This window comes from Arachis ipaensis, chromosome B4 (genome assembly GCF_059453495.1).
Source record: "Arachis ipaensis isolate K30076 ecotype BB chromosome B4, ASM5945349v1, whole genome shotgun sequence".
Lineage (NCBI taxonomy): Eukaryota > Viridiplantae > Streptophyta > Magnoliopsida > Fabales > Fabaceae > Arachis > Arachis ipaensis.
In genome coordinates, this window is record NC_142439.1 from 120868898 (window position 1) to 120895416 (window position 26519).

Sequence of the window (26519 nt, forward strand, 5' to 3'; positions counted from 1 at the left end):
TACCTCGTTTGAAATTGAATGAAATCACCAAATACTAACACAGGCTATTTATACTGAATATTTGTCACTCTCTTTAATATTTTGTATTCTATGCTTTGACTAAGTATACTCATTAAGTTCCTCAAACAATATTGCGAAAGGAACAATAACACATAGATCCTTACAAAAAAAAACTCGCTCCCTTAAATGTTTAAAATAAAATCTGACCATTGTAATATATTCTCAAACTAATATCGTCCTCCATTTTATATTCTTATTCAACTCACTCAAGCAAATTTTACTATAAGATTTCTACTTGTTTATGGAAATTTTGTGTGGAAGTTTTAAAAAACCTCCATAACATATTTTATTTATGGCAAAATATGACCCCATTAATTAATGCTAGTTTAAATTTCTAAGTCCAATTGCCCAAACAAATAGCCAGTCCCTAACCTACTCTGATTAAACCTAAGAAAATTTAACTCCAAACAAAAATTTGTCCAAAAAATTAGAAGAGGAAAAAGAGTGAGAATGAAATCCTAGATCTACTCGCCGCCACCGTATTCATCTCTTCGCCATTGTCACCATCAAGCTTGCCGTAGCGTCTAAGGTCAGAGGGAGAGTAACCTCATCGCTGTTGCCATTCCTGTCCTCGTCGTTGTTGCCATCAAGCTTCTATATCACTCCGTTGTCTCCTTCTATTTCAGAAATCAATGAAAAGCTTATGATGATAAACCAGTAAGGGGAATACATGATTTTGAATACATCACCGAGGAATTTAGTTACTATTTCTTCTCTGTGTATTTAAGTAATGAAATATCTAACCGAAGAAGCTGATTTGTGCAAGAAAAGGTAGCAATACATCACGAACCACTGTCATCATAGTTGTTGTTGCTGTTGCTGCTATTGCTGCTATTTTGGTGCTTAGTTCTGTGTATGTCTATTCAAGAAAGAATTTTCAAAGTAAGTGTTGAGTGTTGACTACTTTGCTTAATTTTGTGATGCATATGCTCCTAAAATTTGAAGTGGCAACATTGTGGCAACCAAATTGTTTCCATAAAATCTTAGAATGATTCCACGCATTAATTACTCAATCATTATTTGTTGTAAGGGAAGAAAAGAAAAAACAGGGGAATTCAATAGCCTTTCTATTCTAGTTCTACCTTAAGAGATGTAAGTGTACTAAACTATTAACTCACTAGTTATCCTTGTTTCAATTGTGAAGCTGATGATTCGGATGAAGAAATCATAGCTGATGAATCATTACAGTTCTCCTTTGATACTATATGAGTTGCTACAGAGGATTTCTCATATTCTAAAAAACTAGGAGAAAGTGGATTTGGATCTGTTTATAAGGTAAAATACTGCTATTTCACTCCAATAGAGATCATTTCTTTTTATTTTATTTTATTTTTTATTTGGTCAAAACATAGTCTGATATATTCTCAGGGTAAGCTCTCCAATGGACAAATGATTGCTGTGAAGAGGTTATCAAAGGACTCAAGCCAAGGAGATATGAAATTCGGGAATGAAGTGTAGTTATTAGCTGAGTTTCAACACCAAAATTTAGTGAAGCTTCTTGGTTTTTGCTTGAAAGGAAGTGAAAGGTTACTTATCTATGAATTTTTTCCCAATAAAAGCCTTGATTACTTCCTATTTGGTATATATCTGTTAGTAACATGTTACTTTTTTCCCTATGATTTTTGTCTTGTGCTTGTTCCTATATCCTAATATTTGAATTTTATTGTATGCAGGCGGGTGCAAAAGTAAATATTAGTGCTGGTGGAGCAACTCCTTTACATATTACAACTGATAATGGCAGACTGAAAATTATAAATTGCTTATTGAAAGTTGGAGCTGATCCTAATGTGTTCGATGAGGTGAGAGACAAATATTGTATTATCTTTTTCGCTTATCACCATCTTCTTTTAGGAGCTTAGCAATCATTTAGTTTGTGTCTCCATGATCTATCCAAACTTTCAGTATCATTTTGTTAATATTTGGAGTAAAATTTGAATCTGTTTGCATTTCAAGATGGTGTTAAGCCAATACAAGTTGCGGCTGCAAGGGGCAATCGTGGAGTTGTTGAGATTTGTTCCCCTTGACATCCAAGATTGATGCCATTCCTAATTGGACTATTGATGGATAATTGAGTATATGCAATCCAAAATTAAGAAGCAACAGGTACTAAAAGTCTTGAGTTTAATTTGCTTAAATTGTTTTCAGGAGGCTCAATAAAAACAATTTTCATGGTGAACTGTCAGAATCATTGGCTAATATGACACAGCTTACTTTTCTGTAATATTTATTGAACTTTTTTTTTATTTCTTTTTGTGTATTAATAATTCTGTTTTTAAAGTTTTGTCTTATTCTAATTATGATTATCTTGTTTTTGTGATTATCAATTTCAGTGACTTGTCCTACAATAATATCAGTGGCCCTATACTAAGAATTTTAGCTAAATCCTTCAAGTAATAAATCTCTTTTCCTTGATTATATGGTGCATTTGTTTCTAATAGGCTTCAAGAAACCAAAAAATTCAGTACTAACACAAGAGAATGTTTTTATTTTTCCTATTAATACTTTTTTAGCATTGTTGGAAATCCTCTTGTTTGTGCAACTGGAAAAGAATCAAACTATCTCAAGTATTTCATCTTTTTTCGAATTAATTGTGAAATTGTGTCATTGTTTTCATGCTGACATCAATAATTTGCTTCTTCCTTAGATGTGTTACCATCAAGCAAACCAAAATATTATAAAATGGCAATTGCTTTTGGCTTGAGTCTTGGATGTCTTTGCCTCATAGTTACTCGGTTTTAACCTTGTTTTTTGGTGGAGGCACAAGCACAATCAACAAGCATTCTTTGATGTTAAAGGTACTTTCCAATTAGCATCATAGTTAGCATTTTCTTCTTCTTTTTCTTTAATTGAGTACTATAATAGATCCTTCAATTCATATACAATTTAATATTGCATGTTTTTTATGTTTCAAACCGGCATCACAAAGAAGTATACCTTGGAAACTTGAAGGATTACCGCATGATGTTACAAAAAAATTCTTGGAGTCAATGATACTCTATTTTTAGGACCATATTAACATCATTACATTTTTGCTACTTTGTAATCTAATATGTTTTGGCTTCTTGAACTATTTTATTTGTTAAGGTTCTTATGTTTCTCTTTCTGTACATATAACACATCTATAGTTAGAAAATTCTAGTTTATAGACAAGGAATTCTGATACGGTTTTAAGTTGTAGCAGAAAATGATCACTTCAAGCTGTAGCAATCCTACACAAAATGTAGGTCTACCTAATTCTAATTGTCTCTCTTCTGGATGTTATTTATTTGCTTTCTACCATCTTACTACTCCTAAAATTTCCATTTTGAGTTTCTTAGGCAAAGGAAAACCCGTTCTTGTATGATATTGTGGCAAATGGTCGCAATAGAATTGATGTTGATAAGTACATACTTTTCTGCCTTTCTTCCTCGTCTTGTATGACTGTTATTGATATGTGTGCTTTTTATAATAGTACTATAAAATTCATGATTTTCAGGTTTGACTACATTGTTCGTTATTGTCGTGCTTGTGGCCTAGGTTGCAACTTTCAGCCTGAAAGGTATTTATTAGGATGAATGCTTTGAGTTTGACATCCAGAAATGTTATTCTACTCTTGATTCCTGAACTATGCAGAAGCATCTATACTTTATCCATGTTTCTCCTTTCAAAAGGGATGATAATTGAAAACAATTTTATTGTATTTTGCATATTGATGAAGACAATGCAAGTCATTGATGATGAAATGTTATCGTGTCAAAGATTGTTAGTACATTCTGAAATATTTGAGACTTTATGTAATTAGATGATATTGAATATTGAAGTTGTTGTTTTATTTTATTTTTTAAAGAAAAACAGTAATAGTTATGTAGAACAATACCATATGCAATTATGTTTGGAATTATTGACAGAGAATTTTTTTATATATAGAGTTATGTCTTATATTGAGGAATTGTGTTATAAAAGATTTAGTTTTTAAATTTTGATATTAAAAAATAAATTTTTAATTTGAGAGTATGTAAATGAGATGAGATTAGTGAATGATTTAAAATTAAAAAAAAAAATAATTATAGAATTTGTGAAAGTTTAAAAATCTCACAAAATAATTAATTTTTGTTAAATTAAAAAAATTAATTTGTGAGAGTATTAAACTGCCACAAAAATAATTTAAAACTGTCACAAAAGTATAATATAAAATCTCCACTAAACACGTACAAAACTTTTAAAAAATTCCAAAACTCTTACAATTATTTAATAAGTTATAAACCTTCACAAATAAATTTTTTTTTATCATAAATAAACAAAAATCTTGTAATATTTACGTCATCTCTCACGGAAAGAAGAAAAAGCTCATAGAAAAACTTGCAAACGAGGAAGAAAAAACTCAACAAAGAATATTAAGGAAGAAGACCCTCTTTGCCCCCTTTTTGACTTTGCTTTATATTTTTTAATCAAAGAATTACAAAACACCTCCACTGAAAATGGCAAAACGGTCCTCCCGTACTGAAAATTCGTCCCGGACTGTTTTTTCTTTTTTAATTATAAGAAAATTCTTCTCACTATAATAATACGCCAAGTCTATTTTGTGTTTACAAAAAATAAAGAGAAAATTAATTACAAATTAAAAATTACCACAATTTGTTGAAATGGTTTTGTGTTTTCGAAAAATAAAAAATAATTGCAATTCGTATGTAATATATTGCATATTTTTAATTCGTCTCATATCTATATAAAATATCAAATTAGTCCATATATTTGAATTTCAAACCTCTTCCTCCCTCCTCCCCTTCCTATATAACAAATTTAGCCCAATTATATAGAAGCCATGTAACTGAATTTATTCAATTCAAGGTTATCAAGACAAGTTAGATTTTCTTCATTTGGTATATAGGAGTGTACATGCAAATCTTAATTGCTCACCTAATTCACACAAGTAGAGGGTATACATGTAATTTCAAGTATATATAAATGCTCTAGTTTCTAGAGAAGAGTAAGTGGTCCTAAATAGTAATGTGAAATATGACATGCTGTTGTTTGGTTTAAAAACTCCATAGGCCCCCACACCCAACAACTAAGTCTCTTTTTGTAATTTCCTTAATTGTTGCTATATCACTATGCTACCCACACCACCACCTTTAAAAACACACTCCATTTTGCCCCTTTTGTCATTAAACGCACCTAAAAAAAAAAAAACTAGAGTTCCCCAAAAATCCACCACTACTTCTTCTATCTTGAAATTCAAACCTTTCTATCTACCTAGCTCCTATATTTTTGTTTGTTTGAACAAGTTCCTATAACTTCTATAGCTAGTGACATGTAGTATATTACTATATTCACATGAGAAGGTGCATGTTGAGCATGATGGAGAAGCAGGGCACGTGCAATACTAACTCACCATACAATTCACATTATGATTACTATGTTTGATTTCATATTGAAGAGTTTCAAGTATACATTATGACTGGAACACTAGCGTTCTTAGTATACTTAGAAAGTTTTCCAATTTAATATATGTGGCTTCTTTTGCTTCATAAAATTGCTTACATTTGCCTGGTACACTGTGTAATGTTCTCTATACTATTTTCTCGCTAATGGAGGAGTTAGTTCTTCATGTGCCCCTCTTCCCCATCATGATGACAGCACCTGAAATATTATAGCATTTGGAAATGGCAAATCTGCTGAAAGCTAAGGATCTCATGGAGAAAATTTTGATTGGCTTCTATGTTTCCACACATTGAAGGTCAGTAGTATAATATTATTTTTTTCCATCTAACTTTTTTAATTATCATTATCATTATTATTTATTATTATTATTCAAGATATATAACATTATCATATCTTGTACATGATGAGATTTTGGGGGAACAATAATATTTCAAATCATATCATGAAGTCAAAAACAAATCTTGAAAATCTTTAAGGATATTTAGCGATGAGTGGCTTTGGAAGAATGTCGGTGTGTGTTTGGAAAATATTATGGTGATAAACATAATTGGACTGAACAACTTGATTGTGTCATAATCAGAAAACACTGACATGCATGTTAAAGAGAGCAATAATAATTAATCATCCATTATAAACAAAATTTTTTATTTTATTTTTGATGAAGAATTGTCTAATAATAACTAAGTAGTACTCAGTCTTATTCCAACTCGTAGGTTTCCATTCTCTCTTTTGCCCCCATTCACTCACTCAAAGCAAAAAAATTGGTCTCAATTATTATTAATTTAGTGGATATATATTGCTTTAATTTGATGTTGAAACGAAATTTGAGCCAATTGTTGCATAAATGTGATTATCACTATATGAATGAAAGAACCATATTAGTTGAGACATATCATATCAAGTTCATGCTATCATCAATTGACAGAAAAAAACGAAAAAAAGTTATTTTTTTAGGATCAGTTTTTATTATTTATTTATTTATTTTAATACTAATTCTCAATAAAAAGGAATAATATGTCATTCTCAGTGAGGCACTATCTAATCAATGACCTTCCTTGCCTCACATTCAATTGCATATGGGTTTTTTATTATTGAAAATGACCAAAGTGGTATTATGAGTCATTTGTAGCTGGTTTATTTATCCTTCTATAAAAATTAAAAAAAAAAACCTTGTAATTAACTTATTTATGTTGTTAGTTGGCTGACATAGTAAAATATTTACTTTGTAAGTTAAATTTATGTGTTCACTGAATAATAACCTCTGATTATTGTTTACTGATGAGAAATGGATCATGGTGTCAAGGTGATATCAATTAAACCATTCAAAACGACCAAGATTGAGAAGGATTTTTGTCGTTTTATTTTATGTATATATATATATATGGAGAAAGATGAAAATGAAAAAAATGGAGGTGTTCCATTCCCCACTAGGAGTCATTGATGATTTCTATTTCCATTATACTATCACATAAATGCAAGCCACGTTGGTTCTAGATTTGTCAAGCTTCTGTTTGTTATTATATTGTTCATTTACCCCTTTTCTTTTCCCTCTAGTTATGATGAGAAATAAAGAAGCAACTTCCTACTTCTTTTCTTTGTTGGTATTATTAAAAACAAAAATATTTTATAAAAAATAAAAAATAAATTAAAAATATTTAAAATTATCATATTTTATATTTTTTAGTTAATGTTTATTTTATTTTATATTTATTAATTATTGTTAGCACAATTGAATAATTTCATGTGTAATAAGTGTAATCACTAATACATTGGTCGTGATTACCAACAGAATCTCCGAAAACCATTTCAATGACAAAAGTTACCAACAGCCTGGTTCAAAGACATCACTAAATTTAGTAGATTTTATTTTATTTTTTTTATCGAGGATTTATTTTACTGACAGCTTAACTATCAGTAAATATACATGTAGTTTTATCGAAATATTATATTTACCGATGGAAAAAGTTTAATTTAATAAAATATTTATTAAATTCAATTTATTTATTAGTTATCGGCGATTTGGCCATCGGTAATTTGAATAAAATAAATATGCTGTCGGTAAATAAATGTTTAATTATTCTGTTGGTCCTTATAGTTTTGCGAAATTTTTAATTAGGTTCCTATATTTTTTTTCCTTTTAATTGAGTCCTTGTACTAATTTTTTTTTAATTGGGTCCCTACATTTTTTTTTATTTGGGTCCCTGCACCAATTTTTTTTAATTGGGTCCTTATAAAATTAAGTCAATCTGCTAAGAAGGATTTAATTGAAAAAAAAATTTGGTGCAGGGATCCAATTAAAAGGAAAAAAAGTATAGAGACCTAATTGAAAATTTCGCAAAACTATAGAGATCAACAGAGTAATTAAACCTAAAATAAATGAGTGACACTTTTCAACTTTTGTGCCTATCTATATATTACCGACAGCTAAGCCATCAGTAAAATTGATTTAATTAAATGCAGGATTTTGCTATCATCGCAAGTGTATTTTACTGACGGTTTAACCATCGGTAAAAGGCGAATCATTATTTTAAATTTATACCCGGCCCTTTCACTACAAGAAATTATCAGAATAGCGACTTATTTTAACAACAAAAAAAATTAGTTGCTAATAGCGACCAATTTAGCGATTGATATAGAATTTCTAGGACCAAAAAATGTTAGTCGCTAAATCGGTCGCTATTTTTTATTTTAGCAACCGATTTTGCAATTTATAGTGAAATAGAGTGAACAATTGTTTGGTCGCTAATTCGGTTGCTAATGCTCTGGTCACTAAATCAGTTGCTAATTGTTAAGATAGTGACCGATTTTAGCGACCAATAAAATCGGTCATTAATAGCAACCGAATTAGCGACCGATAAGTTTTAATACAACCAGAATAAAGTTGGTCACTAAAATCGGTTGATATTTTTAATTTAGCGACCGAATTAACAACCAAAATAAAAAAGTAATGTCTTTGGAACTTTTAGTCACAAAATCGGTTGCTATTTTTTAATTTAGCGACCGATTTTATAACCGATAGAAAAATAGGGTAAAAACCACTAAATTAGTCACTAAATTGATTACTAATTTAAATAAACTAATCGGTCGCTAATTTAAAAAAGTAAGATAGCTACCGAGTTACCCTCACTAACCCTAACTCACCCTCACCATTCTCCTCTTCCCCAGTTACGGAGTTACCATCGTCGTCTTCTCAGATAGCGCCATTCTTTTTTCATCATCGCCTCCTCTGGTCGCGCTGCCTCCTCTGATCGTTGCATCGCCGTCCAGATCCGCTTCCAAATCCGCTGTTGCTCATCGTCGCGTCGTTCTTTTATCATTATTGCCTCCTCTGGTCTCGTTGGCTCCTCTGCTCACTCCTTTGTCACAGATCATGACATCGCCGTCCAGATGCATCGTTGCTTGTCATCGTGTCGTTCTTTTCTCACTGCCGCCTCCGCTGGTAACTTATCCGGTAACAACAACAATAGTCTTCCGGTGAATATAACACCCTACCACACGGAGCCTTATGCTTAAGTCGTAAAGCAGAGGTGGCGAGGTATTACGACCTCTAAAAGAAAAGACTTATATAAATATAGTTGAAAATAATTTTATAACGAGGAGCCTTGAAGAATAAGCTAAACAAAAGTGAAAACAAAAAATCATGTCATACTTGTATGAATAAGCGTAAAACAGAATGGACAAGATCAAAAGAAGGCTGAAAACATAATATACATATCAGAATTCTAAAACACATATATCAAGCTCCAGACTTGACCTGCAAAACTAAAGTCGGCCAGAGTATATATATATAAACCCAAAATAAAACTCAAACTACAAAATAAACACCTATTTCTCCAAGTCAACCTCTAGGAGGGACAAAATACAAAATATACATGCAGAGATTCTATAAACATATATACATAGTCTAAAACAAAATATAACAGCCCAAAAGATAGTTCTTCGCTTGCAAGGAAGGTCTCCAGACGCTCAACAAGGTGCCTCTCGACCTGCATCTGAAAACAACATATGTATGGAATGAGAACCAGAGGTTCTCAGCATGGTAATAGTGCCCACATATATAATATATAAGGTCCCGGGAAAGCCAGAGGCGATCCTAGAACTCTGACACTCCGATTTAAATCTTAAAGTTTATAATTTGAAAGCCATAAACATGATAGGTTATCTAAGATTCTTATTTCTAATTCCTTTCTAAATTAAGCCCTAATTTCTGCCTTCCTCCAATCCTCCAAAACTTCGGTGCACATACAAGCAATACAGACAAAACAAACACAAGTAGGATACAGATACATAAGGTAGCAAGTATAGTAGGTAAGCATAGTAATCACATAGGCAAGCCCAATTAATGCACAATCAAACAAAGCACACATATGCATATGATGTATGCCTGCCCTATAGCTGATGATATTATTTGTCGGTTATATAGCCAATCCCGACATGTCCTGGTAGCTAACCGTGGACAAAAACACCCTTCGCAGAGCAAGTGGGTCTGAGCTACAACCCCCTTGCTACAACCCGCTTAACCCAGAGCGAGCGGAAGAACCACTATTACCGCTACTATCCAGGCGGTGTTTAAAAGCTCAACTTGGAGCAAGCGGGACGAATCACAATCCTTACTACTGCCTAGGTATTACAAACATACATTCATTCAATCTTAATCAAATAAACTATTCTTCCATCCAAATTAACCAATACAAAACTTTCCAAAATTCTCATAAAATTTCAGCAGCACCTTCCCTAAAAGTCAGACTTTACCACCCTTCTCGGGTCCCATCCAAACCACTCAATCATCCACAAATACATACATACATATATATATATATATATATATATATATATATATATATATATATATATATATATATATATATATATATTCAACAAATCTCCACAACCTATCCTCATCATCATTTACTATCAATATTATTTATCACATTCATTATTCATTTCAAAGCTCATCATTATAATTCAATATCATTCATGAGTCATCAATCATTCTTATCATCATTATTCACAATCATTAATAATCAATCATCATGCATTTCAACCACCCACTCAATAATTTCCAACAACAAGTCACTAAACCTCAACCTTCCATATCATAAAACTTATCATATGGTCATCTAGCCTATGTTTTCACGAAACATTATATATTATCTACGAGAAACGAAAACTATACCTTGGCTGATTACTCCCTAAGCTCGAAATTCCTCAAAATCCTCTCCTTTCACAAGCTCTAAACTTTCAAACGTCGATTCCTCAAGCTTAATCACCCAAATTTTGTTTCACACCGCCCAATTGAACTCAAAATCAACAAAAACACAATCTAATTCATACAATATCACTATAATCAACACAGAGTTTACTAAATTTGAAATTCACTAAGAAATAGGAGTTCCTTACCTTATCCATGGCTCAAATGAACAAAACCCAATAGTTTCCTCAAGCTAACTCAAGCCTACAACATCAAAATCACATAATCTATCAAACTCAAAATCTTAAATTTCGAAATTAGGGAGGAGTGGATTGTAAAATCCGGTCAAACCGTAATTAATTAAATAATAAATTAAATAGGAGCGAATATGGTTAGAAAATCTAGCAATCAGAATTTAATAATTTAAATATGATATTTGGACTCAGTGGATTTTTCTAAGCCGGAAAACATAGTTTTATGCATAAATACGTGCATTGAAATTTTGACCGACAGTACCGACTGATATCTGTTTGGTACTGCAGCTGAAAAAATTAATTATAAGTGAATAAGGCTAAGAAATTAGGATTTATAATTAGGAAAGGTAGAAATATTTAAAATGCGATTTAAAACCCTAACCTTAAAGGTTTTGGCCCAAAATTGGGCCAACGGACAAAAATAAGTGAACCGAACCCAAGACCCAATATATATAAACATTAATTATGAGCATTTCGGTTCATTTACCCTAAAAGAAGGGGTGTGGGGCGGATAGAGAGAAGAGAGGAAGGAAACCTAGCCTTCCAAACTTCAAATTCCCATAACTTGAGCTACGGAGCTCCGATTGACGAGTCGTTTGCGGCCACGCGTCGCTCTTCTCATCCTCTACAATTCTATCTAAGTTTTGTGGTGATTATTCTATTCATTTCTGCCCAGTTTTTGAAATTCTCCACTATTATGTATTTTTGGATAGTTAGTGTTGAAATCTTGTGATTTTGGTTGTTTAGGGATACTCTAACATGGATTCTAAGTGGGTTCTATCCCTATTTCATATGGGCTGAGGTAAGAAGTACTCAAACCCTTATGATTTATCAATTTCATGAACCTAGGTTGATGTATATATGTGAAATTGGTTATGTTAGTGTATTTGGTGATTTTGGTGCACAATTGGGAGGTTGGTGTTGCTTGTGGAGCTTTGGTGAGGCTTGGAGCTAAAGGTTGGTGGAGACTTCCAAGAAGAAGCTCAATTAATTTGGCTACAAGAGGTACAGTTTAAGTTTCATTTAAGTACCGTGTGGTGTGATGAGAATTCCTAGGCTAGATGCCCCTAGGATTAAGTTTGGATTGTGTAAATAGTTGGTACTAATATGCATAGTTGATATGTAATGTAAATTAATGATTAAGTTGAGAATTGTGTGAACTTGTATGTTTGGTGTGTTGAGGATTTGATGGATTGGATATTGAATGTGTGAATAATTGGTTTGGTTATTGAATAATAAAGTTTGAGGAATTGAGATGTGAAATTTGATAATTTTGGATGAAACTGTGTAGAGGAGGTAGGTTTGGTTTGGTTGAGTGTAATTATATGAATGTGGTTGGGTTGTGGTCATTTGGATGAGTGGAAATAAATTTGGCTCGTGAACATTAGAAAAATTGGTGATTTATAATTTTGGGGTAAAAACTAATTTTTGACCAACTTTGGCGGTCCGTAACTCGGTCCACGGAGTTCAGAATTTCTCAAAAATAGATTTTTATGAAAGTTTATTCAAAGATCTTTCCAACGGTTTAGAAATGGTTGAAAAAGGAATTTTGTAGAAGTTATGTGTGGTGGGAGTTTGAGGTTTAAAAATGAAATTCTGCAGCTTTTTAACTTAGTAAAATTTTTGGCAGAACGCACACCCACGCGTATGCGTGGCCGACGCGCACGTGTCGTTTTCAAATATTTGCCATCCACGCGTGCGCCTGGCCGACGCGTATGCGTCGATGGGCTAAATCAGTTGCCCAGCCAAAATTCCCGAGAGTTGTGCCGGAGTTGTGCTGGTTTTGTGCCTGGAGCACAAAACGCACTCACGCGTACACGTGGCTGACGCGTAGGCGTCACTTGGATTTTCTCCCATCCAGCGTGCGTGTGGGGGACGCATACGCGTCACTATAACTTTTCTGCTTTCTACGCGTGCGCGTGGGTGACGCGCACGTGTGACCCCGTTTTCACCCTAAAGCTGATTTTGAGTTTTTAAAGCCAAATTTCAGACTTCTAAGTCTCCATTCTCACCCTTTATGTCCCAAATACTTATAGTATGTCTAGCGATGGGAAGAGGCTAGGAGATGTGGTAACTTGTGGATGAAGTAATGGGAGAATTAATGATGAGTTATGATTAATGATGACTGTATGAGTTGCTGAGGGTGATGATGGAAGTGCGGTATATGCTGTGAGTAAAGGGCTATATTTGATAATGATTATTGGCTGGTTATGGGTTATGCCATGAGCTGGATGGCTATGATAAATATTGATTTATGGCTGGAAATGAAAATATGGCTTTGAATTATTGTTTTATCTTGAGCTCTCTTTCTCGAAAGTGCGACCCCAGAGAATTGAAGGAAGGTGAGGATCCCCTTCCTTGTTCTTCCTGGTATTGTAAAATCGCCCCCAGCGAGATGGTGGGAGGTTAGGATCCCCTCCTTAGTTCCTCCTGGGCATATGAGAACGTACCCCCTGGGTAGATGCAAGGGTTGTAGTTGCGCTCGACTTGCTCCAGGTTGGTTAGTATAGAGGCTCCCCGGGTAGACGCAAGGGTTGTGGTTCGTCCTACTTGCTCTGAGTCAGAGATTGTGACGCCTGGGTAGTAGTGGCAGTTGTGGTGATTCCATTCATTCCAGGTTGATCTTTTAAACACCTGCCTGGGTAGATGCAGTGGCATTGATCCACTTGCTCCGGGATGTGATGAGACATACTTGCTGGGTAGATGCAGTGGAGTGATTCCACTTACTCCGGGTTTGGTTTTGAGACTCCTAGGGTAGATGCAGTGGTTAGCCCCCACTTGCTCTCAGTCGAGTATGATTTGAGATTTGTGGAATTATCTGAGTTTCGGATTTCCTTGGGTAGATGCAGTGGGTCGGCTCCACGTGCTCCAGGTTGAGATCCAAGATTCTGTTGACCCTATGTCGTAAGTGTGGCCGGACACTGTGAAAGTTTCGGATGAGCTCGCCCCCATGAATAAACACCAGTGTGGGTGTTGTATGATTATGATTATGATCGTGGTTATGATTGAGAATGACTCGAGTTGGGGATGCACGACAGAGGAACAGTCCAATGGTTAGCTACCAGGACTTGTCGGGTTGGCTTTATAACCGACAGATGAGACTCATCAGCCATAGGGCAGGTATACATCATTTGCATATATTTGAATCGTTTGGGTTTGCCTATTTGTTTGGATTGCTATATCATATATGCTATTTTACCTGACTATATGCTATCTGTTCTACTTGCACCTTATTTGTGTATTACTTGTCTGTATTGATTATATTTGTACAACTGAGAGGTCCCTCATGTTGGTGTCGGTGGAAACTGAGGGCTGTTCTTGATGAGATGAATTGATGATGTGATCGAATAATGATGATGATTATTGAATGAGATAATTTGAGTTTCCTGGGTAGACGCAGTGAAGTGATTTCGCTTGCTCCAGGTGAGGATATGATGTATTGATTAGAATTGCTGAGACAGAATAACTGGTGATGGTTTTGTTTATGACTCTGATTCTGATTCGTTGGAGAGTTAGAGAGAGTTGAGAAGTATGAAGAATAAGAATTAGACTTAGCATTCCCTTATGACAGTTGCCTATTTATAGATTCGCGAGAACATAGGGTGAATGTTTGGTGAAAGGAAGTTTAGGATGCTTAGTGAGTTTTTATTACAATGCATTGTATTTATTTGGTACTTTTACCGTACTAGGAACCCATGGGTCGGGGGTTCTCATTCTGTATATATCTCTTATTTTTCAGATACAGGTCCAGGTGCTTAGAAGTGAGTTATGGTTCATCTGAGAGATGGCAAAGATTTTTATGTTCTCTACTTTATATTTTGCTTAGAATCTATCCACCTTTACTTTGAAAAGCTTATATTATGTATTGAACTCTTTTGAACTTACCTATAGAGGCTCTTATGTTTCTTTTGGGAGAGATTAGGAGATACTGTTGTCAACTACTTTCATATTGTACCCTAGCCGGCCTAAACTTCACGGGTCGCGACTAGTGGCTATTTACTTATGTTATATATCTATATATCGTCCTTCTCTTACTCTCCTTTATGACTTTATTTGTATATCATTTTTGACTTCACGCTTTAACTTTTAGCTGTCGATACGTGAATGATACGACTTTGCGATTTTATTTTTACTCTTTTCAGACTTCTCGATTAATACTCCTTTCAATTATATTTATATTTATGTATTAAAAATCCACCTTGAGAGTCGTAACCTTATTATCATTGACTTATGACTTGAGCATAAGAATTTAAATATTAGGGTGTTACATGGATGAGTAAGAAATTGCTAGATTCTTTCCAAATTGATATGTGAGTTTTGTAGAGAATTTCGAGACGAATGCGTGGTCGCTGATGGCTCGTCAATCGGAGCTCCGAATTGAAAGTTACGGACGATTGGATTTTTAGAAGGGGGTTTAGGTTTTCAAGATGTGAATCTCTCTTCGAAGCATTCCCAGGAGTGAAAATGAGGAAAGCTCGCTTGTGGCTTAGTTTATAGGTGGGCCTTGGGCCGGTTTGGGCTCGGTCCAACCGGTTCGGTCTGTTGGCCCGATTTTGGGCCAAAATTTTTAAAATTAGTGTCAAAATTCGTATTTTAATTATTTCTTCCATTCTAAACTATAAAATTTAATTTTTTAATTTTTTTATTAGCTAATTATTTATTAATTTCTTGGGGTTTTACAGTGAATCTGACATGTATATTATTATTGACTTTGTACTATTTTCGTTGTTCTTTGCTTTTGGCTCTGTTTATTTCTGTCTAGTAGCAAAACTTGAGAAATTGAATCTCTATATTTGTGTTGAGGTTTTTTTATTAGAGCACCATGTTGTGATGAGGTTTTTTATTGTAGGCATTGCCTAAGGTGTGTTAATTATTTATTTATTTATTTTTAATTCATGATCTTTTTGTTGTTGCAGAAAATGTGGCGTATTGTTTTGTTTCTGATTTTGTTTTGTTTTCACAAAACTCTGAGGAAATTAATGTTAAGGATCTTCATGATATCCCACACCATGAAATTAACAAGGTTTGCTATTTAATTTCATTAAAAAACTCTTCTGTTAATTAGAGATGGTTGTTATAACATGTTAATGATTATTTGGTTACATTTCAGGTCATTTGCCAAGAAATCTATGTAGAAAAACATTTGTTTTATGTAGAACAATGACCTGATGTAAGCGTCTTTATTCTTCAATATTCAGATGAGTTCAACTTGATTAATTTTAGCTTGATTCTGAGTTAGTTTTATAGTTGGATCCACTCCAAAATGGGAATTGTTCATGACCTAGATTAGTTTTATGTCTCAAATATTTCTCAAATTAACTAATTAATGTATTTTATAGCGTTTTCTTAACTAATGCTCTGTTTCTGATTATTGCACCTGTTGAGTTTGTCATAGGATGCTAATGAAAACTTGGATGAAGTGGTGGCTCTTGCTAAAGACTTTCAAACTGAGTTCAGGTATAGTGCTGGGTGTTTTTTTTATTGAGGACAACTTAGCTTTAGCTTCAAGGACTTCTGGGGGTTGAGTCTCTATATTAGTTTTAGTTTATTTCTTATCTACCATCAACTGTACTAGAGACAATTTTTACATGTTACTTTTCTATTTCTTAAGAATGATTTGATGCCTATAGTGTCTACTCCAACTTTAATTATCTATTACTTCATCAATTGCCATAAAATGTGAATTCTGATGTTAAAATAGCTGACTTCTGGGGAAAATTATTTCCCTCAATCAGAGCATAAGATTCAATTTCATTGTGATTTGTGAATAAAATTTTTGAAACTTTCACGGTTAGAAGGGCTTATTTTTTATGTTGCAGATAACCGGTGGATCCTTGGAGGAATCGAGGGAAGCACTTGCAATTGCTGAAACTAATGGTTTGTTACATTACCATCATTTTCTCTTTATGAATAGTTATTACAAGTAGAACAGTTAGCAATTAATCACATAGGCAAACCAAGTATAATATGCACACCCAACCAATGTCACACAAATGCATATGATGCATGCCTGTCCCTAGTGGCTGATGATATCATCTGTCGGTTATAGAGCCAACCCGACAAGTCCTGGTAGCTAACCATTGGACTGTCCCTCTGTCGTGCATTCCCAACTCGAGTTATACTCATCATAAACTTGATCATAATCATGATCCATATCCGTCACCCTCACTGGTGAATATTTATCCATCACCATCACTGGTGAATATTTATGGGGGCGAGCTCATCCGGGCCTTTCACAGTGCCCGGCCACACTTACGACATAGGGTCAACAGAGTATCAAGTCTCAACCTGGAGCACGTGGTGGCTAGCCACTGCTACTACCCAGGGAAACTCGTATCTCAGATAGTGGAAGTGCAAAAATCACAATTATCAATATCCCAGCATATATGCATTCATTCTCAGCCATGGATCAACATCCACCTTAGCTATCCGGCTCACGGTTCAATCCAGAACCAGCTAATATTGATAAATCATACACAGCCATTCCGGCTCACGGTTCAATCCAGAAACAATCAATATGTATAAACATACACATCCATTCCGGCTCTCAACAAAACAGCACTTCCACATTCAAAATAATCAAATTCATGAAATCGGCATTTAAGCCATAAATCATTTTCTCAATTCATTTCACTTTGAAATCAAGTTTCAACTCTTTTCAGCCTTGGCTTTAATGATATCATTTCTCAAATCATCTCAGGCTCATAAGCCACTTTTACTCAAGGTAAATTCCTCTTTTAAAATAATGCCACTCTCGGCATCCTCTTTCCAAAACTTCCATCATCATGGCAAGTTAAAAGCCTCTTTGAGATATTCAAAAATCACCCATCCAACAATGGGACTTTATAACAAAAGTTTCTCGGCAGAGTCCCAAGTCTTTAGGGGAGAATAACATAACTCATTTCGCCAAATTCATTTAAAATCATTAAAACATTGGCTTTCCGATTTGAGTAATCATTTACTTCTTTCAAAGCCGTTTCCTTTTCCTAGGTAAAACCAGCTTCAACCCCCATGATAAATTCTAAAGCATTTCGACTGTTCAAAATTGTTTTAGTTTTGCAAAGGTTCAGAATTCAAGGAGCACTTAAAACCTTTCTCAAACATTTCAAAATGAAACTTGTCAATAGACATCCAGGTTCTTTCAAAGCCATTGAAACTTCTTTAATTGAAACCCCCAAGTCAAATTCAAAGGCATAAACCCTTTTCACGTTCAAACAGCTTTAAAACACAAGTTTCACCTAAATAACTTTCTCTTGAAAGAGATACAATGCCTTTCTTAAGAAGCAAGACTAAATTACAATTTCCCCTTTTTCTAACTCATTTCAAAAGCATGAATTATCCTTTTCTTGATAATTCAAATAAAATAGTAGAAGTCTTTAACTCATCATTCTCCAAACAACATTTCAATAAAGACTCGGATTTTATAGAAATTTCGGCAGCACCTCCCCTAAAACTTGGACTTTGCCACCCAGTTCGGGTCCCAACTAAACCGTTCCACAATCCTTTTCAACAGCCTAAAATCCAAAATCAGTTCAAGGCAAGCCAAATCCAACAACCATCTCAATTCCATATTCCAAGAAAACCATTTCAAAAACCAAATCATTATCAGCCGAATAAACTTATTTCTAAAGTTTCAAAGAAACGGTTCAGCAATAGTCATTTATCAAACCAGATCGTTAAAGCAAGCCAGGCTGAATTCAAGAGTGTATTCTATTTTTTTTTTACATTCTCAAGAAAATCCATTCAACTCAAATCAATTTCCAACAGATTCAACTCGATCTCAAAGCTTTAAAAGAATCAATTTCAAAAGCATTTCGTTTCACAAAGCCACACAACAGTCGAGTTAAACCAACACCCATAATCATACAAAACAACCAAACAATACATAGGACTGATACAATCACCAAATACACGTCCTCACATCAGTACCCATATGTAATAATTCCAATATACAAAATATAGTTTTCGGAAAGCGCCCCTATCTCAAAACGCAATTCCAAAACCCAAACGCGTCACAGGAACCTCCTCTCTTAAACCGAAATCACCAACAACCGCAACCTCGGCTCCAAGCCACTCCCGCGGTAACCACAGCAACACTAATCGCGACATATAACAATAGAAACTCAATCTTATAGCAATTGATGCCGCAAAACCTTAGTGTATGAAGCCAGAATAGTAACTAGAGAGCTTTCAAATTGAAAACGCTTACCGAATGAAGAAGGAACAGCTAAACCGGAACAGCGGCGGTCTCTAAACCGGTTCAACGGCAGCAGCCCGGCAGCCACCTCAAGCAGTAAGCAGTGACCGGACTCCAGCAATGGCACCTGAAACCCACATACAGAGACGTTAAAGCTTCCAGAATCTTAAACGAGTGAAGACCGAATCAAAAACCCTTACCGGCAGAGTTTTTTGGCGACGGCAGCGGTAGCCAGAAGCTCCGGCGGTGGTCTCGGAAGTCACAGAACCACTCCTGGCGGCCAGAACCCTTTTCTAACGGCAGCAGTTCCGACAGAGGCGGCGCCGGCAACGCGAACGGCGGCCGGGCACGGTGGCTGAACTCCCAGCACACCTTCAGATCTCTCTCGTCTGCTCTGCTCCCGAATTCTCTCTCTCTGGCTCTGCCATAGAGGACGGCGACTGACACTGCGGCAAGGTTGACGGCGGCGCAGCTCAGCAACGGCGGTGACAGCAGCGTCGCCCTTCTCCTGCGCGTGCACGCACGCTCCCTCTTCCTCGCGTCGGGCTCCTGCATCGCACCCCTCACGTTCGCAGTTCTGGGTCCGGCGCGGTTCAATGGCGATCGACGGCGACTGGACGCAGCTCCTCTAGCTCGCGTCTCCTTCTCTCCCAGCGTCGCCCAGTCTCAGCCTTCCTCCTCCTTCGAGTTCAACGGAAAGGGACCCACGGCGGCAGCAAACCCCAGTGCCACCGGCGCAAATCCTTGTCTCATCCTCAGATCTCGCTCCTCTCGTCTCTGCGCGACGCGATGGCGCGGCGGCAGTGATGCCCGCCGGCGCCGTCCTCCTCCTCTCCTCTCCTCCCCGTTCCTCTTCTCCCACTTTTTGCTCCTCTTTTCTTCCTTCATGGAAACAGAAGGAAGCTGTGTGTCGTGAATGAAAGAAGGAAGGAAAATAGGTCAAGTTTGGCGGCTGGGTTTGGGAGCTGAGTGGGGTTGAGAGAACCGGGTCGGGTAATGGGTTACCGGGTTAGGGTTTTCCTTATGTGAAAATTAGGGTTAAGGGCATTATGGTAATTTCACATAAAATTAGGAATAATATGGTAATTGAAATCCAATGTAAATCCAACACTTATTGTATATGGAAAAACACTATTTGTTCATCCACTTTTACAAATTATTTTCAACAAAATGCCCAAATCTAAAGATTAGAAATAATATAATTAATTTCTCTATTTTCCAAAATAGCAGTACTAATATTCAAAATATTAGTTACTTAGTCCAAAACATATAAAATCCTTATTATTTCATAACTATCAACTTTATACTTTGAATATAGAAAATAATCTAATAATTATAAAATTAGATAATAATCATAACTTATCTCAAATCCAATAAATCAAAACTTGCCATAATTATCTTTAATAAAATAATCTCTGAAATTAAGGCTTTAAATAACTGTAGGATTTGAGACTTGATCATAATAAGACTTTTCAAAGATTCTGGGTCTTACAGTAATAGGAATATAGTTAAGGATTGGAGTTGCTTTATCTTTTTGAATTAACTCTGGTATTACTGTCTTCTTTGCTTGTGAATGATTTCTTCTATGAAAGGCTGTATGTGATCAACGCCATTGGCCGTGGTCATCAATCTCCTCCATTTTAGATCAAATGCCATTGGCCGTGGTCATCCAATCTGAACGAGGGTGAAGCTGTAGCAGTTCATTCTCTTGGCGATCCTACTCAAAACGCCACAGACAAGGTCGAATCTTCTGAATCAGAGAATGCTACTTCTTTTGGTTCTAGCCTCTACCACAGAGACCCTAATCTCCCCGGAAATTGGCTGAACTGGTGTCTCGAGAAGTCCCCAACGAAGTTGTGGATTAGCCGTCTGAGAGATGTATAATCAAGCTGGCGGTTCGCGCTTTCCAGTCACGTATTCACACGAACCCAGGTAGACACGGGTGGTTGTTAGGAACGCGGTCCTAGTATGATGAACAGAGCTGATTGTCACTAATTATCCTATGCACCATGTTGAAGAACAATTATACATCTTAGAAATAAATCAAACATGGATCGAAGAAAAATAGTAATACTTTTATTAATTCATAGGACTCAGCAGGGCTCCTCCCCTCAACCTAGGAGGTTTAGAAACTCATACTGAAAGAAAATACAATGGTAAAACATAATATGGCATGAAAGTCTAGATAATCTCCCGAATAACATAAATCTAATCCCTTAAATACTAAACAAATGACTAGTAAGGGTAAAACAATCTTTTTAGTGCTAAAATCCATTTCTGGGGCCCACTTGGTGAGTGTTTGGGCTGAGCTTTGATGAGATCCACGTGTAGGAGGCCTCTAGGGCATTGAACGCTGGCTAGGGGGTCCTCTTTGGGCGTTTGGATGCTGGTCTCTTCCTTGTGGGCGCTGGACGCCTAAAAGGGGGCAGGAGGCTGACATTGAATGCCAATTTTGGGCCTTCTAATCTGAAGCAAAGTATAGACTATTATACATTTCTGAAAAGCTCTAGAAGTCAGATTTCCATAGTCATTGAGAATGCTCCATTTGCTCTAGCTCCAGAAAAGCTCTTCTGAGTGCAAGAAGGTCAGATCCAGACAACATCTACAGTGCTTTCTCTGTCTCTGAATCAGACTTTTGCTCTAGCTCCTCAATTTCAAACAAAAAATACCTGAAATTGCACAAAGACACACAAACTCAGCAAAATCCAAAAATGTGAATTTAACACTAAAACCCATAAAAACTTAATAAAAACTAAACAAAACATACTAAAAACTATATGAAAATGATGCCAAAAAGCGTATAAAATATTCGCTCATCAAGTACTCAGACTTTATTCTTTACAAGTAATTCATGTGCTGAAGATGAAAATATATGGAACTTGGATAATACTTGTAGTAATCATATATCTGGTAGAAAGGAGTTATTTTTTTATTAGATGATTTAGTTAAACTATTATTGAAGTTTGGTAATAGTACAAAGATCCCTATTGAAGGAAAATGGCACACACAAACTAGATTGAAGGATGGTTTTCTGAGTTATATTTTTGATATTTTTTATACTTCTGAACTTGATTACAATTTACTGAGTATGGGACAATTATCTGAGAAGGGACATAAGATGATAATTTATCATGGATATTGCACTATATTTGACAACAATGGAAGGTTCATAGATAAAGTAAAGATGACTTCAAATAGAATGTTTCGATTAAAAATTCAACATGTTAATCCCTCTTGCTTGAGTTTTGTGATACTTGATCATAACTGGTTGTGGCACATGCGGTTTGGGCATTTTCATTTTTCTGGCCTAAACTACCTGTCAAGAAAATGACTTGTTTCTGTCTACCACGGGTCCATATTTCCAAGTGTTTTGTGAGATTTGTCAATCGAAAAAGAAGCACAGAGATTCATTCCCTATAAAAAGTCATAGAGAGCCAGAAGATTACTTGAAATTGTGCATTCAGATCTCTATTCTGTAGAAATTCCAAGCAACGATGGTAGCATGTACTTTATCACTTTTATTGATGATTTTAGTAGATATACATGGGTATACTTTCTGAAGTAGAAATCAGAAGCATGTGATGTCTTTAAGACATTCAAGGTGTTTGTCAAAAAACAAAGTGGCTGTAAAATCAAAATCCTCAGAACAGATAGAGGAACATAATGTCTTGCATGTTCAGAATACTTTAAGTAACACAGAATTCAACACCAACTATCAACTAGATATACTCCTAAAAAAATGGAGTTACTGAAAGAAAGAATAGAACCATCATGGATATAGTCAGATGCATGCTCAAGTCAAAACAAATGCCTAAAGAGTTTTGGGCAGAAGCAGTCGAAACAGCAGTTCATATTTTAAACAGGTGTCCAACAAAAAGTGTTCATGATAAAACTCCAAAGGAAACTTGGAGTGGAAAGCGGCCTTAAATTTATCATTTTAGAGTCTTTAGGTGTATAGCTTATGCCCACTTACCATATCAATTAAGGAAGAAGTTAGATGATAAAGGAAAGAAGTATATCTTTATCGACTATAGCACATACTGAAAAGAATACAAGCTGTACAATACAAAAACAAAGAAAGTAATTATCAGCAGAGACATGACGTTTGACGAGAAAGGCATGTGGGACTGGGATACAAAGACAGAAAAGCAGTTGATTGTAATTTCAAATACATGTGATGATGAAGAAGAAAGACAACTGGACACAACCAAACAACCAGAATCATCTAGAAGACCTCAAAGAGAGCGGAGACTACCTGCTAGATTAGCAGGTTATGAAGTTAGCAATGACAACGATCCGTCCGATGAAGAAATCATAAATTTTGCTCTATTTTTAGATTGTGAGCCGTTAAACTTTGAAGAAGCCTCTAGAGATAACAATTGGAAAAAAACAATGGATGAGGAGATTCATGCCATTGAGAAGAATGACACATGGGAGCTAACGGATTTACCTGCAAATAAGAAGCCAATTAGAGTAAAGTGGGTTTACAAAACTAAGTACAAACCCAATGGTGAAGTTGATCATTTCAAAGCAAGACTAGTTTCTAAGGGATACAAACAAAAGTCAAGTATCGATTATTTTGAAGTATTTACTCCTGTTGCTAGATTAGACACTATTCATATGATTATTTCACTCTCGACTCAAAATAAGTGGAAGATATATCAAATGGATGTTAAGTCTGCATTTCTAAATGGCACTTTAGAAGAAGTGTACATTGAGTAACCTGTAGGATATGAAGTTTTTGGAGAAGAAGATAAAGTTTACAAGTTGAAGAAAGCTTTGTACGGGTTAAAGCAAGCACCAAGAGCATGGTACAAGAAGATTGATTCTTATTTCACTCAGAATGATTTCAAAAGATGTCCATTTGAGCATACACTTTATATCAAGTTCGTTGAACCTGGAGATATCATGATCGTGTGTCTTTATGTTGACGATTTAATCTTTACTGGAAATAATTTGAAAATAATTGCAGAATTTAGGGAGGCTATGATAAATCACTTTGAAATGACGGATATGGACTTGATGTCTTATTTCCTTCGCATCAAAGTTCTTCAAAAAGATGATAGAATTTTCATTTCTCAGAGAAAATATGTAAATGATATTTTGAAGAAATTTCAGATGGAACATTCAAAGCCAGTTTCTACTCCAGTTGAAGAGAAGTTCAAGTTGCTAAGAGAAGATAAAGGAAGAGCAGTAAATCCTACATATCACAAAAACTTGATTGGAAGTCTGAGGTACTTAACTGCAACCAGACCAGATATTATGTTTGGAGTTGGTTTGCTTAGCAGATTTATGGAGGAGTCTTACCAACCATTTGCATACAGCAAAATGAATTCTTCGATATATCAAAGGTACTTTAAATGATGGTATTTATTATGAAAATACTAATGAAGTGAATCTTGTCGGTTACACTGATAGTGATTGGGCTGGAGATATAGAAACAAGAAAAAGTACTTCGAAATTTGCATTTCATATTGGTTTTGGTGCAATTTCATGGTCATCAAAGAAACAACCAGTAGTAGCACTCTCTACAGCAGAAGCAGAATATATAGCAGCAGCAAGTTGTGCAACGCAAGCAGTTTGGCTAAGAAGAACTCTTGAAGAATTGAATGAGAAACAAAGTACTCTAACAACAATTTTTTGCGATAACAAGTCAGCTATTGCACTTTGCAAAAATTCAGTATTCCATGGAAGATCGAAGCATATTGATATTCAAGTTCATAAAATCAGAGAGTTGGTAAATGAAAAAAAAAAGTTGTGATCGAGTACTGTCCAACTGAAGAACAAGTTGCAGATATATTTACAAAGCCATTGAAAGCCGAGTTATTTTACAAGTTGAAGAAGATGTTTAGAATGATAAATTCTATAAACTTGATTTAATGGAGGCAATGTTAGATAATTAAATCAAGAACATTCAAGAATAGTATAAATATAACATATTAAAATATTGAGGAAATTCAAAATCAAATTGAATTGGAATTGAAAACCAAGTTGCACCATAAATTAGGTGGTAGAAACTACAAGAATGCAAGTTGTTTTTCTAGTGGAAGACAGCACAACATTAATGAAGAATGAAGAATCATGAATTAGAAGTTTCAAGTTGATGACTAGAGAATTTGAAACAAAATTGAACAAGAAATTTGATTAGTCAAAGTTTCTACTTGTTTCTTGAATTATTACAACTAGTACTTAGTTGTTATAAGAATTATTATCTTATGATAAAAATTTGTCTATATAAAGGCTTCATATGTATGTTATTAATTATCTCTCCATGAATCAAAATACTTAGTATTTGTTTAAAAAATTCTCCCTTATATTCTTATGATTGTGAAAAAATTTGAGTGATGAAAAATATAATAATATCATTTATGTGAGTGAGTAATTTTAAGACCAATATAATGTGAGTATTATAATTACAAACTCTCAATCATTGAAAAACTGTCAAATACATCCTAACTTTAATCTAATTGCATTTTTAGATATCGATTGAGGATTGGATCTTGATAACAGACGCTCCATGACCGGCAATTGTGTATTTCTAAGGCAGAACTTTGTGGCATGGAAGTGCAATAATAATTAACAAGCTATGATTGATCAAGTACAAAAGCTGAATTCAGAGCACTTGTGGCAGCTTAAGCAGAAATTACTTGGTTTCAAAATCTGTTGAAGGACCTTCAAAACCTCACCACTATTCCTCCTATCTTCTACTGCGTTAATCAAAGTGCTTATCTGTTGGCTGCCAACGTAGTCCTCCATAACAAAAGATCAAAACGTTTCGAACTTGATATACTCTTTGTTAGAGATAAAGTTATTTAACAACTTTACATCAATCATGTTCCAGCTCAAACAGAATGCTAATATTCTGACAAAGCCCTTATCGTAACTGAATTATCCCATTATCAGATATAACATTTTTACCAAGAATGGCAAATGGTTGCTATAACTGGTATATCAATTACAAGTAGTTATTTCTAATCTCTCCAAGTGTAATATATAAATAAATATGCTTTTTACGCTAACACAATCAATGGAAAAAAATATTATTCGCTTGTGAATCAAACAATCATCATACTCTCTGTTCTGACTTTTAGGCAATTTTAACTTTATTCAAACACAAATATAATCTTAGCAACACCATTTATAGAGTTCTAATATTATATTATAAAATATTTAAAAAGAAAACTTCAATGACTAGACAGAGATGCATATAAACTTGGGTATATATCTAACAAAAGTTAAATTAAAGTAGAGAAACGACAACTCAATCTGACAAGATCACATAATAATTTAGTATCGACCTGAAAGTGAGTTAAGTCAATTTATCAACCAATTTAAATTCGACTTATTAATAATTCAATAAATTAAATTTATAAGCTTGTGAATCAAGATTAAGCAT

At 34.9% G+C, this 26519-nt stretch overlaps 2 long non-coding RNA genes across 12 annotated transcripts; both read left to right on the forward strand.

Annotated features, from left to right (window-relative positions):
* Nucleotides 1–375: 375 nt before the first annotated feature.
* LOC107639640 (uncharacterized) lies at nucleotides 376–3988 on the forward strand. Of its 11 annotated transcripts, XR_015880586.1 has the most exons (10): nucleotides 384–942; nucleotides 1205–1335; nucleotides 1429–1586; nucleotides 1734–1859; nucleotides 2014–2163; nucleotides 2705–2855; nucleotides 3242–3280; nucleotides 3378–3442; nucleotides 3536–3598; nucleotides 3758–3988. It is a non-coding gene; the product is annotated as an uncharacterized LOC107639640 (long non-coding RNA). The 11 variants fall into 11 exon arrangements; XR_015880594.1 differs by having other exon boundaries at nucleotides 377–942; nucleotides 2014–2277; nucleotides 2391–3280; nucleotides 3536–3988; XR_015880595.1 differs by having other exon boundaries at nucleotides 381–942; nucleotides 2014–2277; nucleotides 2391–2855; nucleotides 3378–3988.
* A 1201-nt stretch (nucleotides 3989–5189) lies between these two features.
* On the forward strand, nucleotides 5190–26068 carry LOC148568988 (uncharacterized). The gene is made up of 8 exons (XR_015880603.1): nucleotides 5190–5776; nucleotides 11674–11728; nucleotides 11809–11931; nucleotides 15843–15949; nucleotides 16037–16096; nucleotides 16322–16383; nucleotides 16746–16803; nucleotides 25603–26068. It is a non-coding gene; the product is annotated as an uncharacterized LOC148568988 (long non-coding RNA).
* Nucleotides 26069–26519: the final 451 nt, after the last annotated feature.